At 48.2% G+C, this 16,296-nt stretch overlaps 2 pseudogenes across 2 annotated transcripts; both read left to right on the top strand.

The window, feature by feature from the left end:
• Positions 1–6,973: 6,973 nt before the first annotated feature.
• LOC311428204 (olfactory receptor 14C36-like) lies at positions 6,974–7,909 on the top strand (annotated as a pseudogene). The gene has a single exon. The product of its transcript is annotated as an olfactory receptor 14C36-like (transcript).
• Positions 7,910–12,206: 4,297 nt separating this feature from the next.
• LOC311428203 (very low-density lipoprotein receptor pseudogene) lies at positions 12,207–15,112 on the top strand (annotated as a pseudogene). Its single transcript has 2 exons — positions 12,207–13,419; positions 14,968–15,112. The product of its transcript is annotated as a very low-density lipoprotein receptor pseudogene (transcript).
• The last annotated feature ends 1,184 nt before the right edge of the window (positions 15,113–16,296 follow it).

Below are 16,296 nucleotides of genomic sequence, written 5' to 3'. Positions count from 1 at the left end.
GAAGTAAAAGGCTTCAGCTAATGTTGATGCTGCTTTAACACAGAATTAAAACATTGATGTAAGGCCGTTAGCCAATTTTAAAGAGTAACCAGTTTTAAAGAAAACCCACTTTTGAAGAGTTTTATAGAGTACTCCCTAAACCTAAATGTTACTCAAATACGCTGACAAGAATCCCCTATTCTAATGCTTGAAGTCAAAGTATTCCATGAAGTAAAACTCAGTCCATAGTCCTTTGCCCTTGTCTTTACTCTTGTGTTCACCCTAATCCCTGCCTTCAATACTAGCATGAACATGCTCCATTTAACTTAGACTTCTAGGCAGATGTAAAACAAAAAACTATTCCACAAATCTTACCCATAACCTAACCACAGACCTGACACCCTAAGCAGAACAGCCCATTGCTAAATTTCTAATCCAGAAAAGTGAGCCCTTGTCTCTAAGGGACTAGAAAGCTCAGCTCTGCTTGAGGGTCTCCTGCCCCAGCAGGAGGAATGTGACTGTGGCAGGGACTGTGAGGTCACTTCTGGCTCTGCAGTGGATAGGGCAGCAGCAGGAACGTGTCACAGAAAGGGACTGTGAGGTCACTTCTTTCTGTAGGTGGCAGGTCACCCTTGCCTTCTGCCTGGGATCTGGACTTTTGGGCTGACATCTGGCAGTGGCCCTGCTAGGCCAGCAGAAGGCACCTGCTTGGCATGCTGACTGTGGGATCCCCTCTGCCTCCAGACCCAGGAGGACCCAGACAGAAAGAAGGCCCCAGTATGGGTTGTCCTGTCCCTTGGACAGGACAAGGAGGCACAAGGCTTGGCTGTGTGTAGCCAAGAAGTTGCAAGAGCAGCAGCCAGCCCATGGCTTTAAAAATGCTGGTGAGGTGACTTCTGTCTTGTTGATTGATGCACCCATGGGCTGAGGCCAACTGCATGAATTCAACAAGGCCAAGTGCTGGGTCCTGCACTTGGGGCACAACAACTCCATACAATACTGTGGGAAGGGTGGCTGCCCAGGGGAAAAGGACCTGGGGATATTGCTGGATATTCATCTGAATATGAGCCATCAGTGTGCTAAGTTGGCCAAGAAGGCCTGCCTTGTACCAAGGATACTGTGGTCAACAGATGTAGGGAAGTGATCGTCCTTCTGTACTTGGCCCTGGTGAGGCCACACCTCAAGGATTGCATTCAGTTCTGGGGCTCCATGTGTAAGAAGGACAAGGATCTATTAGATCTGTGCCCCATCCTGTGATGCATTCAAGGCCAGGTTGGATGGGGCTTTCATCAATCTGGTCTAGTGGAAGGTTTCCCTGCCCATGGGAGGTGACTTGGAATTATGTGATCTGTAAGGTCTTTTCATCCCCAAACTATTCTATGATTCTGTAAATATGAAACGCAGCACCATACCAGCTATTAGGAAGAAAAATTAACTCTATCTCAGACAAAACTAAGACAACATCCAGCACTTATTCCATACAATCTGTAATGCTCAGCTCTGTCACTTTCTGATTAATCACCACCACCTTTCCTGTCTGTTGATACACACACAAGAATATCATGACCTTAGTCGATTGGTGTCAATAACAATAATAATAGTAATAATAATAATTCCTTTTGTGTCCTATTAAACTGCCTTTATCTCAACCCATTAACTTTTTTTTTTCTTTTCCTTTTCCTCCTAGTTCTCTCCTCTGTCCCACTGGATGAATAGCTTCATAGTGCTGAGCTGCCTGCAGGGTCAAACCACAGCAAGTCTTCTTGGTGCCTAGCATGGAGCACATAGGTTGAGATGACAGGATGACAGATCTGACCAGAGCGTTTTAAAAATAAATTGTTATAAGCAGTAGACGAGTTTAACAGTTGCTGATCACAATATTGATCTTTTTGATCTGGGGTCTGTTGTGTTTATTTTCAGAACTGAGTTGTATAGCACATTACTATTTGTCTTCCATGTCATGCTGTTTATCACTTCTGGGGACTGGTTTAAGGTTACTGTTTTTCTGTATTGGATAACACTGACTTCTGATAGGATAAAATTATTGCCCCCTCAAGACCTCAGGAACCATCTCTTCATCTCTTGGAAACTATTAAGAATTACAGTCTTTGCCTTTTCTCCTCGAGAGTAAAACTATGCAGGGTGGTGGGGGATGCCTCTCCCCAATTCTTCACTCTCCCTCTCTCTTCCACCTTGTGCTTCTCCTCCAGGCTAATTACAATAGCTCTTCAAAGCTTTGAAATCCTTGGGATGGTCAAACCATCATGTTCCTATTTTTATGTCTCCTGAATGCAATTCAGGTTTTGTTTAAGTTTAAACAACTACTTAAACGTGCCATCCAGAGATCTGTCCAGAGGTAGGAAAGGTAGGAGTGGCAGGAAGAGTTCGAGGATCTGGGCAGGCACCTACAGCAGTGGACACATCCAGTTCTTTGGAGTTTCACTTCTGAGCAAGTGCAATCGTAAACAAAACTGTGAAATGCTTAAGCATGTCATCACCCCGGCAATTCCAAAGAGACACAAAACACTGCAATATGCTGGTGGTTAAGGAATGCTTATGAAACTACAGTCCACGCCTCTCCAACCCCTGTGACTTTTCCTGCAGGCACACTCCAGCCCCTTTGACAGGCCCAGAGCCTGTCCAAAGCCACTCCAAACCCTGCAACAGGCCCTACAGGCACTCCAGCTCCTGCAATGGGCTTAAGGTTAAACACATCCCTATAATAAGCCCTATAGCCACTCCCAAACCTGCAATAGGCACTGCAGCCACTCCAACTCATCCAAAAGGCCCCGCAGCCAGAACAACTCCTGTGATGGTCCCTGCAGCCACTCCAGCCCCTGCAATGGGCCACATCACTGGGCCAGAGAACCAAACTAAGCCAGTATCGGTTGACTCTACATGCAAGAGAAAACAGTGGGTGTGAAAAACTCAGTTTTTCTTTAGAAAGGAAGGAAACTCCTACGCAGACAAGAAAGGAGGAAAAAGAAGATGAGGCAGGTTTCTCCAAAGTTGGGCCATCTTGGAAGCAGGAGGTCAAAGCAGAAGAAATCATATAAGCATCAGAAACCAAATGGTCCCTGTCCCAGGGTAAGCTACGAGGTATGGGAAAAGATTTCAGCAATCATCTCGGTGAGCACATTGTCATCTGGCTGCTGCAGTGGGGGGAGAACAGGGCCAATAGCCTGGTATTAGAAGGCAGGGAAGCCAAGCAGCAGGGTTCCTCCTGTAGGTGAGGGATGATTGACAAAGGCATTAGAAAAGTGCAGAAGGGACTTACTCCCATCATGCTTGAAGGAAAGGTCTCTCTTGAAGGAAGATCTTGTATGTCAACCAGGAAAGTGGAGCACCATGCAGAGGGGTATCCATTCCTGAGGAAATTAGACATGCTGAAGGTGACTTGTAGAAACCTAGATAACAAACAGCTATCCAAAGATCCAGATGAAGTCAAGGGTATATGACCCATGGGGCAGGAGTTTGTACAGAGCACACCATCATCGTATGCCAACCCATTGGTAGTAATGACCTGGAAAGACCAAGAGGAACCCATGGTGGATGAATTGGCTAGCCAACTATGGCATTACAAAGAAAGTCTCTCTTCTTCCCTATGGGCCTGTGTCTCGTCCAGAAAGAAACTTTCCCAAGAGGTCCAACAGCTCCGAGAGAATATGGCTTCCTCCCCACCTGCACAAACCAATAGCTCAGCTATCAGCTGTAAGCATCCCTCTGCTCAAGAAAGGTGACATAGTGGGTACTTACCAGGTTCCATCCTGTGCTTTTGATGGTCTGACAATGGAGAGGCCATGAGAAAATGGGATGCAAAAATCGACCTCCACCTTAGAGGCAAGGATACATGAAGCACAAGGAAAAACTTTGTCAAAAAGTGGTTCTTCTGGGACACTTGCTACTCCAATTTCTAGTGGGCAATCCTCCAAACAGAGTAAAGAATACTATGAGCAGAACTAGAGGGGCACAGCCTCCACCCTGGGGGAGGGAGAGGACAATCAGGTGTATTGGACTTTGAGGATTATTGGCCTGGCACATCAAACCCAAGATGTAACTGTACAGGAGGCTGAAGTGAGTCTAACGGGGAAGGAGTGGCAAATGCAACCCATTGGGACTGGCCTGGAGGATCTGTGTAACCTTGGCATAGACTACTTCAGGAGCGGGTACTTCAAAGTTCCACAAGGGTATTGGTGGGCTTATGGCATAGCTGTCTTGGAGACGGAGGACAGGAAACAGTTGTCTACCTTGCCCACACTTTCACAGGACCCTTCTGCTGTGGAGGTGCTGATGGCCAATGAGCAGCAGGTGCCAATCGCTACCACAACAGTGCGCCCAAGGCAATATTGCACTAACGGAGACTCCCTGATTCCCATCCATGAGCTGGTTCGTCAACTGGAGAGCCAAGGAGTGATCAGCAATACTCTCTCACCCTTTAATAGTTCCATATGGACAGTGCAAAATTCTAATGGTGAGTGGAAGATTACGGTGCACTTCTGTGGCTTGAATGAAGTCCCACCACCACTGAGTGCTGCTGTGCCATGCGTGCTAGAACTTCATTCAGTATGAACTGGAGTCAAAGGCAGCCAAGTGCTATGCCACAATTAATATTGCTAACGCATTTTTCTCCATCCCTTTGTTGGCAGTACAAAGGCCACACTTTGCATTCACATGGAGGGTTGTCCTGCCCCAGGACATCCCGTGCCCCAGGGCTGGAAACACAGCCCTATTTTTGCCATTGGCTGATCCAAACTGCCCTGGAACACAGGGAAGTTCCTGAACACTTCCAATATATTGATGCCCCATCACATGGGGCAACACAGCAACAGAAGGATTTGAGAAAGGGAAGCAAATGTTCCAAATCATTCTGAAGGCTTGTATTGCCCTAAAACAAAGTAAGGTCAAGGGACCTGCACACAAGAGCCTAATGCAGGCTGTCCAGGTTCTGTGGGACCCCTGCTTGAGGAAAGGTTGGGCATCAGTCAGTGTGTGATGAGCAATTGCACTGTGCATCACTTGCCTTATACATATAACAATAATAAAAATAATGTAGATTAGTATATATTATTAGTATTGTTACTGTTATTCCTATCTCTTCATTTTCTGTCCTTTTACATTATCTTTATTTCAACCCATTGTCTTTTTAGGGGTGGGTGTGAGCTAACAGCTGTGTGGTGCTGAGGTGCCTGACAGGTTAAAGCACAACATGTTTGACAACCACAGTCTAAAAGCACAAATCACCCTTGTAAAAGTCATCCCTCCTGTGTTCAGAGAAGGGCAGTCGGTGATGAATTCAGTCTGCCTCAAACACCACACCACAAGGAGAGACCCTGCTGCCTTCAGGAGCTGTCAGCCCTGAGGCCTTGGGGACACCTCGAGGGAGCCTAATGGCACAGAGCAAGCAAGCAAAGCGGGTGCTGTGCTGCTGAGCTGGGCAGGGCTCCTGGGCCCAAGGGGAGCTCCTAGCAAGCGGGCAGCACTGCAGAGAGACAGCTGTGCCCAGGAGCAGCTCCTCTACAGCACAGCAGGGCTGGGGGATCTGACCGCAAGTGGCACGGGGAGAGGAGAGAAGGAAAGAGGGCTTGGAGGCAGTGAGGAGCGCAACAGCAGAGGGCAGCGTGTGGTAGGACACATCTGCAGGCTCTTGATACTGTCAGGCTCTGGCAGCAGGGCAATGCAGGTGGGGTTGCCTGAGGGGTCTTCTACACATCCGATGGCTGATAGTGTCTGTCGGGATGGGTCTCTCTGTTTCTGAAATGCTTTAGAATATGGCATTATGAGGAAGCATTTCATGAGGAAGATTGACGCTTGGTTAATCTGAAGGGTAAGGCTTTTTCTGCAGTCTGTGTTTTGAGATTCCTGCCATGAAGGGGAGGCAGATTTCACAGTAATGGATTGTTGGGGTTGTACAGCAGACTGAGACTCCTGGAGCATTGCATTGAGAAATCAAAGTGCCAGTGCTTAACTTTGTGAAGTCCCTTCCCACACCTCAGCCCACAGAGTGCACCAACATCATCATTGTGGTCCTCTCAGGTTTTATCCTAGCTGACCTTAGGAGCTGCAAACCCTCTGTGATGCCCAGTGCCCTGTCTTTGAGAGGTGTCTGCAGGCCAAAGCAGAGGACACAGCATTTGCAATGAGCAGGAGCTGCAGCACAGGAGGGTGTGCTGAGTGTCTGTCTGTCCCTCCCTGGCCTTGCCTCCCCTGGCAGCAGCACGCTGGCATTCCTGCTGGCTTCTCCACCTGTGGAGTCTCCTTCTCTGGAGATATTCGGGGCCTGTCTGGATGCCTACCTGGGCAGCCTGCTTTGGCAGGGGGGTTGGACCAGATGATCTCTTGAGGTCCCTTCCAACCCCTGCAATTCTGTGATTCTGGCTGGGGATGGGGTTTCACACGCACATGAAGTGAGCCCTCAGTGTGCTTGGGGAATGGCAAATACAGGGACAGGGTGAGGTGTCTGGAGATGTGCACTCTGAGCCTGGATTCAGCAGTGTCCTGCTTCTTTTCAGGTGAACATGTGAGCATAATTATCCTACAGCTCATACACATGCCAGCAGAAGAGACCAGCCTCTATGGACAGACTGGCTGCCCCCTCTGAAAGTACAACCTGAACTAAAGGGACAGTACCTTTGCCTCTGACGATCCACAGGATTTCACTTGGAATGCAGCAGAAGTGCCCAGGATTTATGCCTTACAGACAGTCCTCAAGTGTGGTGGGGCAGCTAGAACATAACATAGAAAATATAAATCCACCTATGTTCTTCATCTCTTGCTGTAGGTCAGGACTGATTCCTGCATTGCCCAGAGCAGAGTCGACTGACCCCACGGAGGCCCTAAGGCAGCATCACTAATATGGCATGAAAGGGACCTGCCAAAGGTCTGCGGATATTTGCAGAGGGAGGCTTAAAGAGAAATGGAAATTATTTCTCTCACATAACTCTGTGGTAAATAGTCTTCCTCTGCCTTGGGCAGGACTCCGTGGCAGAACTTGTAAATGTCCAACAGCAGCTCTGTGAGTGAGTTCCTCCTGCTGGCATTTGCAGACACGCGCGAGCTGCAGCTCCTGCACTTCGCACTCTTCCTGGGCATCTACCTAGCTGCTCTCCTGGGCAATGGCCTCATCCTCAGTGCAGTAGCCTATGACCACCGCCTCCACACCAACATGTACTTCTTCCTCCTCAACCTCGCCCTCCTTGACCTGGGCTACATCTCCACCACTCTTCCCAAAGCCATGGCCAATGCCATCTGGGACACCAGAGCCATCTCCTATCAAGGCTGTGCTGCACAGGTCTTCTTTTTATTCTTCTTGGTTGAAGCAGAATATTCCCTTCACACCGTCATGGCCTATGACCGCTACTTTGCCATCTGCAAGCCCCTGCACTACGGGAGCCTCCTGGGCAGCAGAGCTTGTGCCACCATGGCAGCAGCTGCCTGGGGCAGTGGCTTTCTCAATGCTGTCCTGCACACGGCCATTACATTTTCCCTGCCCCTCTGCCATGGCAATGCTGTGGACCAGTTCTTCTGTGAAGTCCCCCACATACTCAAGCTCTCCTGTTCAGATGCCTAACTCAGAGAATTTTGGGAACTTGTGTTTAGTTTTTCTTTGGGCTTTGGTTGTTTTGTTTTCATTGTGATGTCCTATGTGCAGATCTTCAGGGTTGTGCTGAGGATGCCCTCTGAGCAGGGCAAGCACAAAGCCTTTTCCACATGCCTCCCTCACCTAGCTGTGGTCTCTCTGACTCTCAGTACTGCCTTGGTTGCGTACCTGAAGCCCCCCTCCATCTCTTCCTCATCCTTGAACTTGGTGTTGTCATTTCTGTACTCAGTGGTGCCTCCAGCAGTGAACCCCGTCATCTACAGCATGAGAAACCAGGAGCTCAAGGACACCTTGTGGAAACTCATTGGATATATGCTTCTTTGGCATCAATAATGTTCCTATAATATTAAATGGATGCATAGGTTATCTGAACAATCTCTTGGTACACTAGCTCTCAATTCTTTTATTATTATTAATATTATCTCTTAAAATTGTGATTTTGTTTGAATTCTATTCATGGCATTCTGTCTATTATTATTTTTTTGATTTATTTACTTTCACCCAATCATCTTATGTATCTACAGAACTTGGCTTCCTGTGTGGATAAGGAGAATAAAGAATCCACAAAAACTTCATTGGTCTCAGATGCTATCTCTTCCCATCTCCCCTGGAGCTGCTGTCACACAGAGGAGCAGCCCCAGTGGACCTTGAGACTGCCCCTCACTGCCCTCTGGGCTCTGCCTCTCTGCTGCCTTCGGGTCGGGGCTGCTGCTTCCCTGGAGCCATGGCCATGGCCAGCAGCAGGATGTGGCCTTTTGACTGCTGCTCTCTTTTGGCTTCCACGTTGTTCTCTTGAGCTCTAGTACTTGACTAAGCCCTTAGGTCTCATGTACCTTGGTGAAAGTCCTGTTGTCTCTGTAGTGGCATCTCTGCCACATCTCTGCTTCTTGCAAAGAGGGTGTCAGTAATATACCCAAGGAGCTGCTCACTTGTGCTGGTTTCAGCTAGGATAGAGTTAATTTTCCTCCTAGCAACTGGTAGGGTGGTGTGTTTGGGATTTAAGATGAGAATAATGTTGATAACACCCCGATGTTTTAATTGTTGCAGAGCAGTGCTTACACCAAGCCAAGGACTTTTCAGCTTCTCGCTCTGTCCTGCCAGTGGACAGGCTGGGGGTGCAGCAGGAGCTGGGAGGGAGCAGACCCAGGACAGCTGACCCAAACTGCCCAAAGGGGTATTCCATACCATCTGACATCATGCTAAACAATAGATAGGGGTGTTTAGCCAGGGTCGGAGGGGTGGCCGCTCAGGGTTAGGCTGGGCATTGGTCAGCGGGTGGTGAGCAATTGCATTGCGCATCACTTGTTTCATACACATTATTAGTAGTAGAACTATGACTATTTTTTCTGTCCTAATAACTGTCTTTATCTCAACCCACAGGCTTCATTTTCCTGTTTCTCTCCCCCATCCCAGAGAGGGAGTGGGGAGGGTGACTGAATGGCTGTGTGGTGTTTAGCTGGCAGCTGGGTTAAACCACAACAGTGCGAGACACAGCCTTTCACTGCCAGGTACCAGGTCAACCAATGCTGGCCCCAAACTGCGAGGAAAGAAAAAAAAAAAAAAAAAGTAAAAATGTTACATACAGAGGATGGATGTTGAGGATACAAGACTGCAGGTACCTGTGGGCAGTACAGACACTGACACGTGGTCTCAAGGCTCCCTGGGTGGGGATTAAGAGAAAGAACTGAGTGCCTGTCCTGAGCCACCTCCCCACCAGCCCTGCCCTTCCACAAGTGGAGTATTTCTCTCTTAATTGGGCACCAGCAGAGCTTTGAGTCCTCATCCTCTACATGGAGATGAGCCACAGGCCTGGCTGTGTGCGAGGGGGCAGCAGACCTGAGCATCAAAAAAGCCAGTTTCTTGTCACTCTGGTATCTAAATGGTCTAGCCCCTGTGGTTGAGTCTGTTCTCTGCAGCAAAGGGATGTCTCCAAGCCCCAGGTCCGTGGTTGCTCCTGCAGCTTTGAGGACCTCTCCAAGGGCATCAAAGTATCAACAATCAGGACCTAGGAGAGTCAGCTTGCCCATGGATCACAGCAGTAGGTTGGTAGGATTCTGTAGTACAAAAGGACACGGACACCTCCTTGCTCTGTTTTTGTGAATGTCTGTATTACAAATTGCTACAAATCCTTCCCTGTAAAGCAACTACATATTGCAAGAAACTATTAAGTTACCACTAGGAAAGCAAATATGGGCTTGTGATGCTTTCCCTAAATCTGCACCAATAAATATTATTTGAGGTGCTTTTGGTACAACGCTCATGAATCCACTTGGTGGAGGGAACAAGGCATGGCACCTTCCCCTTCTTTCTTTCAGGCCAGTCATGATAGCGCTTGAGAAATGTAAACATCTTTGGGTAACCCTAACGACATGCCTCCAGACTGTGTTTCTGGCTTTTTCCAAGGGCAAACAAGTAAACAAAAGGGTACCAGAGGGCTGTTGGCATAACTGCCTTGAATGCAGCGAACATCAAAGAGTTTTCTACCTTGCCTGGTCTCACACAGGACCCTTTTGTTGTGGGGTTGCTGAGAGCCGAAGAGCAGGTGTTGATGTCTGCCACAACGGTGCACCGGTAGCAATAGCACACTGACCTCCAAGTCCTCCAAGCTCAAGAGCTATGTATTCCTGTGAGCAAAATGTCAGACAAAGGGAACAGGAGACCTGCTTGGATGATCAAGGAGATCCATGAGTGACTGAAATGGAAGAAGGAAGTATACATAACGTAGAAAAAAGGGACAAGCCACTTGGGAAGAATATAGGGACATTGTCTGAGAAAAGGTCTTTTTCAAATACATCAAGAGCAGAAGGAAGAGGAAGGAAAATGTGGGCCCACTGCTTAATGTGTTTGGTGCCCTTGTGACAAAGGATACAGAGAAGGCAGAATTACTGAATGCCTTCTTTGATTCAGTCTTCACTGCTAAGAGCAGCCCTCCTGAATCTCTGGCATTAGGAACAAGGGAGGAAATCTGGAGAAACAAGAACTCTCCGTTGGTTGAAGAGGATCAGGTCAGAGATCTCTTAGGCAAACTTGACAGCCACAAATCCATGAGGCCTAATGGGTACATCCATGAGTTCTGAGGGAGATGACAGATGTTACTGTGTTGAGGGATTTCTTGAAACAGCAAAAATCCCATGGCTTGCTGTAGCTGAGCAAACCAAGCTACCAGGGCAAGTATGAGAAGTTCCCATGACAGTGTTCCCACATCGCCCAATTGAGGAATTCAGGAAAATATTGTTACCAGTAGCTGGCCTCAAGGACAAGGTCTATGTGACTGCTAATCACAAGGGGGTTGTTTTCTTGCAGGTGGGGTTGTTTTCTTGTAGCTGTTTGTCTGAGTGCTTGTGACCAATAATCTTGTGTGAAACACTGTCCACCCCTGTTAAGTTCTCTATAAAAGTTAGGCTATTCGGGCAATAAAATGGAGCATGATCTGACTCTACTGGTGTCTGTCGTGCTTTCGGCCGTGCTTCCTGCAACATATGGTGCCCGAACAGGCTGAGACCTGAACAGGCTGAGGCCGGGACATCGGAGCAGCGCCAGGACATCGGAGCGACGCCGGGACAGAGATCCGAGGCACACGGCAAGCCGACCACCGCACAGAGAGAAGCATTGAAACACCCTACTAACCGACCTGGGCAACGGCCTCGGGGTGAGACGCGGAATCGCGGAGAGACGCGGAAAAGGGAATCGCGGTGAGACGCGGAATCGCGGAGAGACGCGGAAAAGGGAATCGCGGAGAGACGCGGAATCGCGGTGAGACGTGGAAAAGGGAATCGCGGAGAGACGCGGAATCGCGGTGAGACGCGGAATCGCGGAGAGACGCGGAATCGCGGAGAGACGCGGAAAAGGGAATCGCGGAGAGACGTGGAATCGCGGAGAGACGCGGAAAAGGGAATCGCGGAGAGACGCGGAATCGCGGAGAGACGCGGAAAAGGGAATCGCGGTGAGACGCGGAATCGCGGAGAGATGCGGAAAAAGGAATCGCAGTGAGACGCGGAATCGCGGGGGGACGCGGGAAATTTGAAGTAATCGCATGAAAGTGAAATAAACGCGGTGCGATACGGGCCATCCGAGATCGAGTTGCTACGGGAGACCAGAGGCGTCAGTGGACAATGGCGGCCGACCCTCACCGTGTGGTGAGTCGGCACAGAGCAGAGGGGCGGAGATCAGGACCCTGCAGCCTGTCTGACGGAACCATGGAGACAGCGGCAGCAGCGGCTGTGCTGCTTCTCTCTGGCATTCTTTTTATAAGAAGTTATCTTGCAATGCAAAAAAAGACTATTCGTCCCCAGATCGGTGTTATAACTATGTTTCTGGATAACATTCCGTGGGGTTGCCACATTCTACAGACTATTAATGACGATTTAGCTCTATTGCAGGGCAGGAGAGCAGAGATGCAGATTACACCGCCAAATGACCACCGGCAGTCAGGCTCGTTCACAAACAGCTTCTAGGGTTGCAGCTGGCACGGCCTGCAGCCGTATAGCAGACGTTACACTCTCTTTCCTAACTAGTAATCATGTGTCTCACCCATTTGTGGTGAATGGTCAGTGGTAAAAAAGAAAAGGGGGAGAGTAAGGGGCGACAAAGACAGAAATGGTACCAGGAGGATGCCACTGACACTAACGGCATGGGTAATAGGAGCAGTATAAGTGACACAGGTGCAGGGCGGCGGTGGGTGCTGCCGCGCTGCGGGGCACTCTGCCTGCTGCTCGCCCTCGCCGGCCTGTGCACTGCTGCTGACGGTGCTAGAGCAAAATGTGAAGACTGCTTAGATGGCAGTGATGAGAGTGCTTGTGTGAAGATGTGTGCTGAATCTGACTTTGTGTGCAACAGTGGTCAGTGTGTGCCAAATAGATGGCAGTGTGATGGGGATTCGGACTGTGAAAATGGGTCTGATGAGAGTGCTGAGCTGTGTCATACGAGAACATGCCGGGTAAATGAAATCAGCTGTGGTCCTCAGTCAACCCAGTGTATCCCAGTGTCCTGGAAATGTGATGGTGAAAAGGACTGTGACAGTGGAGAAGATGAAGAGAATTGTGGCATTGTGACTTGTAGTGCAGCAGAATTCACATGCAGTAGTGGGCAATGTATTTCCAAAAGCTTTTTCTGCAATGTTCAAGATGACTGCAGTGATGGTAGTGATGAGTTGGAGTGTGCACCTCCTACCTGTGGTGTTCATGAGTTTCAGTGCAAGAGTTCTACCTGCATCCCTATCAGCTGGGTGTGTGATGATGATGCTGACTGCTCCAACCACTCGGATGAATCTTTGGAGCAGTGTGGCCGCCAGCCTGCACCTCCAGTGAAGTGTGCTACGAGTGAGGTGCAGTGCGGCTCAGGTGAATGTATCCACAAGAAGTGGCGATGTGACAGAGATCCTGATTGCAAGGATGGAAGTGATGAAATTAACTGCCCTTCTTGGACCTGCAGGCCAGACCAGTTCAGATGTGAAGATGGGAACTGTGTCCATGGGAGTAGGCAGTGCAATGGTGTGAGAGACTGTCTGTATGGCACTGATGAAGCAAACTGTAACAATGTTGTTCAGTGCTCTGGATCTGGCAAATTCAAGTGCAGAAGTGGAGAATGCATAGATATCAATAAAGTGTGTAACCAGCAGAGAGACTGCAAGGTGATGAGCCCCTGGAGGAATGCATCATAAATGAATGTGACTGTCCAGCTGGGTTTGAGTTTATAGACAAGAGAAACTGTGGAGACATTGATGAATGTCAAAACCTTGGTATCTGTAGTCAAATGTGTATCAACCTGAAAGGTGGCTACAAAAGTGAACGTAGCCGTGGATATCAGATAATTCCTGCTACAGGAACCTGGAAAAGGCCATACTGGTACAAAGACACAAATAACACCTGTGACTGCAATGACGCTGCTAAGCAGGGTTTAGGGGTTTATAGCATGGAGACAAGGGGTAACAACTACAGTGTTTGGAACAATTGTACAGCTTTGGCCTTACCTCCTGATGTGCTTCTGATTTGTGGGAATGGGGCCTGGCAAGGTATCCCTGCAAATGCTATCAGATGTCCATGTTACATAGATAAACTCATTGTATTTGCTCCTAGCTTGTTACAGTTGCGTGAGATCACCAGACATAAATGGACATTGCTTGCATTGGATTGTAACGATAATGTTGAATTGTGTGGGGTTGCAGCTAGAGCGGCATTAGCAATTTCAGTGCCTGGAGTGGCATCTGCGGCCTCACGTAACAACTTAGAAAAATTGGTATGCTGGGCCGAGAGGCAAGCCTATGCCACGACAGAGATACTTGAGGAGATGTTACCAGATCAAAATAGTCTGTGACATCTGCTTTTACAGGATCAAGCTGCTATTGACATCTTGCTTTTGGCTCAAAGGAATGGGTGTGAGGACTTTAAGGGAATGTACTGTTTAAACCTTTCTGATCATAATGAGTCAATTCACAAATCCATTACTTTCCTGAAAGAGCACATGAGAAAGATTCAATATGGTATCAATCCTTTCAATCAACGGTTCACTGACTTGTTTGAAACAAAGTGTAGATGGTTGCTGGGTTTAATCACAAGGGGATTAAGGATTTGGTTTATGGTGGTGGTAATCATCGTTGTGTGTTGTAAGTATAGCTAAAGAGTTACTTGTAAAACTGTTGTGTCGGGCTTGGTTTGCTCAAAAGAAGAAGGGGGAATTGTTGAGGGATTTCTTGAAACAGCAAAAATCCCATGGCTTGCTGTAGCTGAGCAAACCAAGCTACCAGGGCAAGTATGAGAAGTTCCCATGACAGTGTTCCCACATCGCCCAATTGAGGAATTCAGGAAAATATTGTTACCAGTAGCTGGCCTCAAGGACAAGGTCTATGTGACTGCTAATCACAAGGGGGTTGTTTTCTTGCAGGTGGGGTTGTTTTCTTGTAGCTGTTTGTCTGAGTGCTTGTGACCAATAATCTTGTGTGAAACACTGTCCACCCCTGTTAAGTTCTCTATAAAAGTTAGGCTATTCGGGCAATAAAATGGAGCATGATCTGACTCTACTGGTGTCTGTCGTGCTTTCGGCCGTGCTTCCTGCAACATTACTGCTGGCCCATCATTTTTGAAATGTCATGGAGAACAGGAGAGTTGCCTGAAGACTGGAAGAAATCTCATGTCATACCGCTCTTCAACAAGGGCAAGAAGGAGGACCCAGGCAACTACAGGCTGGTCAGCCTCACCTCCATCCCTGGAAAGGCAATGGAACAGCTCATCCTGGAGGTCATCTCCAGCATGTGGAAGAGAAGAAGGTGATCAGGAGTAGTCGGCATGGGTTCATCAAGGGAAACCATGCTTCACCAACTTGATAGGCTGCTATGATGGAATGACTAGCTGAGTGGGTGAGGGGAGAGCAGCACATGTTGTCTACTTTGACTTCAGCAAGGCTTTCAGCACTGTCTCCTATAACATCCTCATAGGCAAGCTCACAAAGTGTGAGGTGGAGGAGTGGTCAGTGAGGTGGGTTGTGAGCTGGCTGGCTGGCAGAGTTCAGAGGGTCGTGCTTAGTGCAACAGAGTCTAGTTGAAGGCCTGCAGCCAGCAGTGTCTCCCAGGGACCTACACTGAGTCCAGTCCTGTTCAACTTATTTGTCAATGACCTGGATGATGGAATAGAGTGCACCCTTGTCCTGGTTTCAGTTAGGACAGAGTTCATTTTCCTCCTAGTAGGTGGAAGGGTGCTATATTTTGGATTAGGATGAGAAGAGTGCTGAGAAGAGCAATCAGCAAGTGTAAAGATGCGCTGTTTCATGTCAAAGTGTTCTGATTTGAGTCAAAGCTCTCCTCAGGGTCTCCTCAAAGCTCAACTCAAGCTCTCCTGCTCAGATCCCTACCTCAGGGAAGTTGGGGTACTTGCGTTCAGTGTCTGTTTAGCATTTAGATGTTTTGTTTCCATTGCTCTGTCCTATGTGCAGGTTCTCAGGGCTGTGCTGAGGAAGTCCTCTGAGCAGGGCCAGCACAAAGCCCTCCCTCACCTGGCCACATGCCTCCCTTACTTGGCCGTGGTCTCCCTGCATAGCATCACTGCCATGGTTGCCTACCTGAAGCCTCTCTCCAACACCTCCCTATTCCTGGGCCTGGTGGTTTCAGTTCTATACTCGGTGTTGTCTCCAGCAGTGAAACCCTCATCTACAGCATGAGGAACAAGGAGCTAAAGGAGGCACTGAGGATGTTATTCTAATCTACAGTATTTCCCCATCAATGAGGTACCTGCACATCTTCCTCACATAAGCCCAGACAAGGCAGAAACACCTTTGTTCATGTATTTCAAAATTGCTTTTCATTCTTTGCAATACTAGTCCAATAAAAACATTTTTCTCCATCTCACTTCTTTGACCTTCTGTTGTTGTTGTCTTTCTTGTTTTTTAACCCAAAGACCTCATTTACAGGCGCTGGTAAGATCTTGGTAATTAACCAAATAAAATAACCAGCAGGTAGTCATTTTCTGTGAGTCTTGTTTCTCATAATTTCTCTTCAGGTACAGCAGAGGTTGTGGAATGAAGAAACCAGCTGCAATGTGGGGGAAAAGCAGAGATGTGGCTGAGGGACTCGATGTTTTTTTTTCTACAGTACACTGTACCAAAAAGTTCTCCTAGGACTCTGTATTCAGTAAAAGAGATCAAAGATGAGAAGAGCATGTACTAAGAGGAATGCCATGAAAAGCCACCAAGATAAGGGCCATTTTCTGCCCCTGCAGGGGACTAACACCGGG

This window comes from Aythya ferina (assembly GCF_964211825.1).
Source record: "Aythya ferina genome assembly, contig: HAP1_SCAFFOLD_36, whole genome shotgun sequence".
NCBI lineage: Eukaryota > Metazoa > Chordata > Aves > Anseriformes > Anatidae > Aythya > Aythya ferina.
Note: the sequence above shows the minus strand (reverse complement) of the source record. Positions and strands in the feature narration are given on the sequence as shown.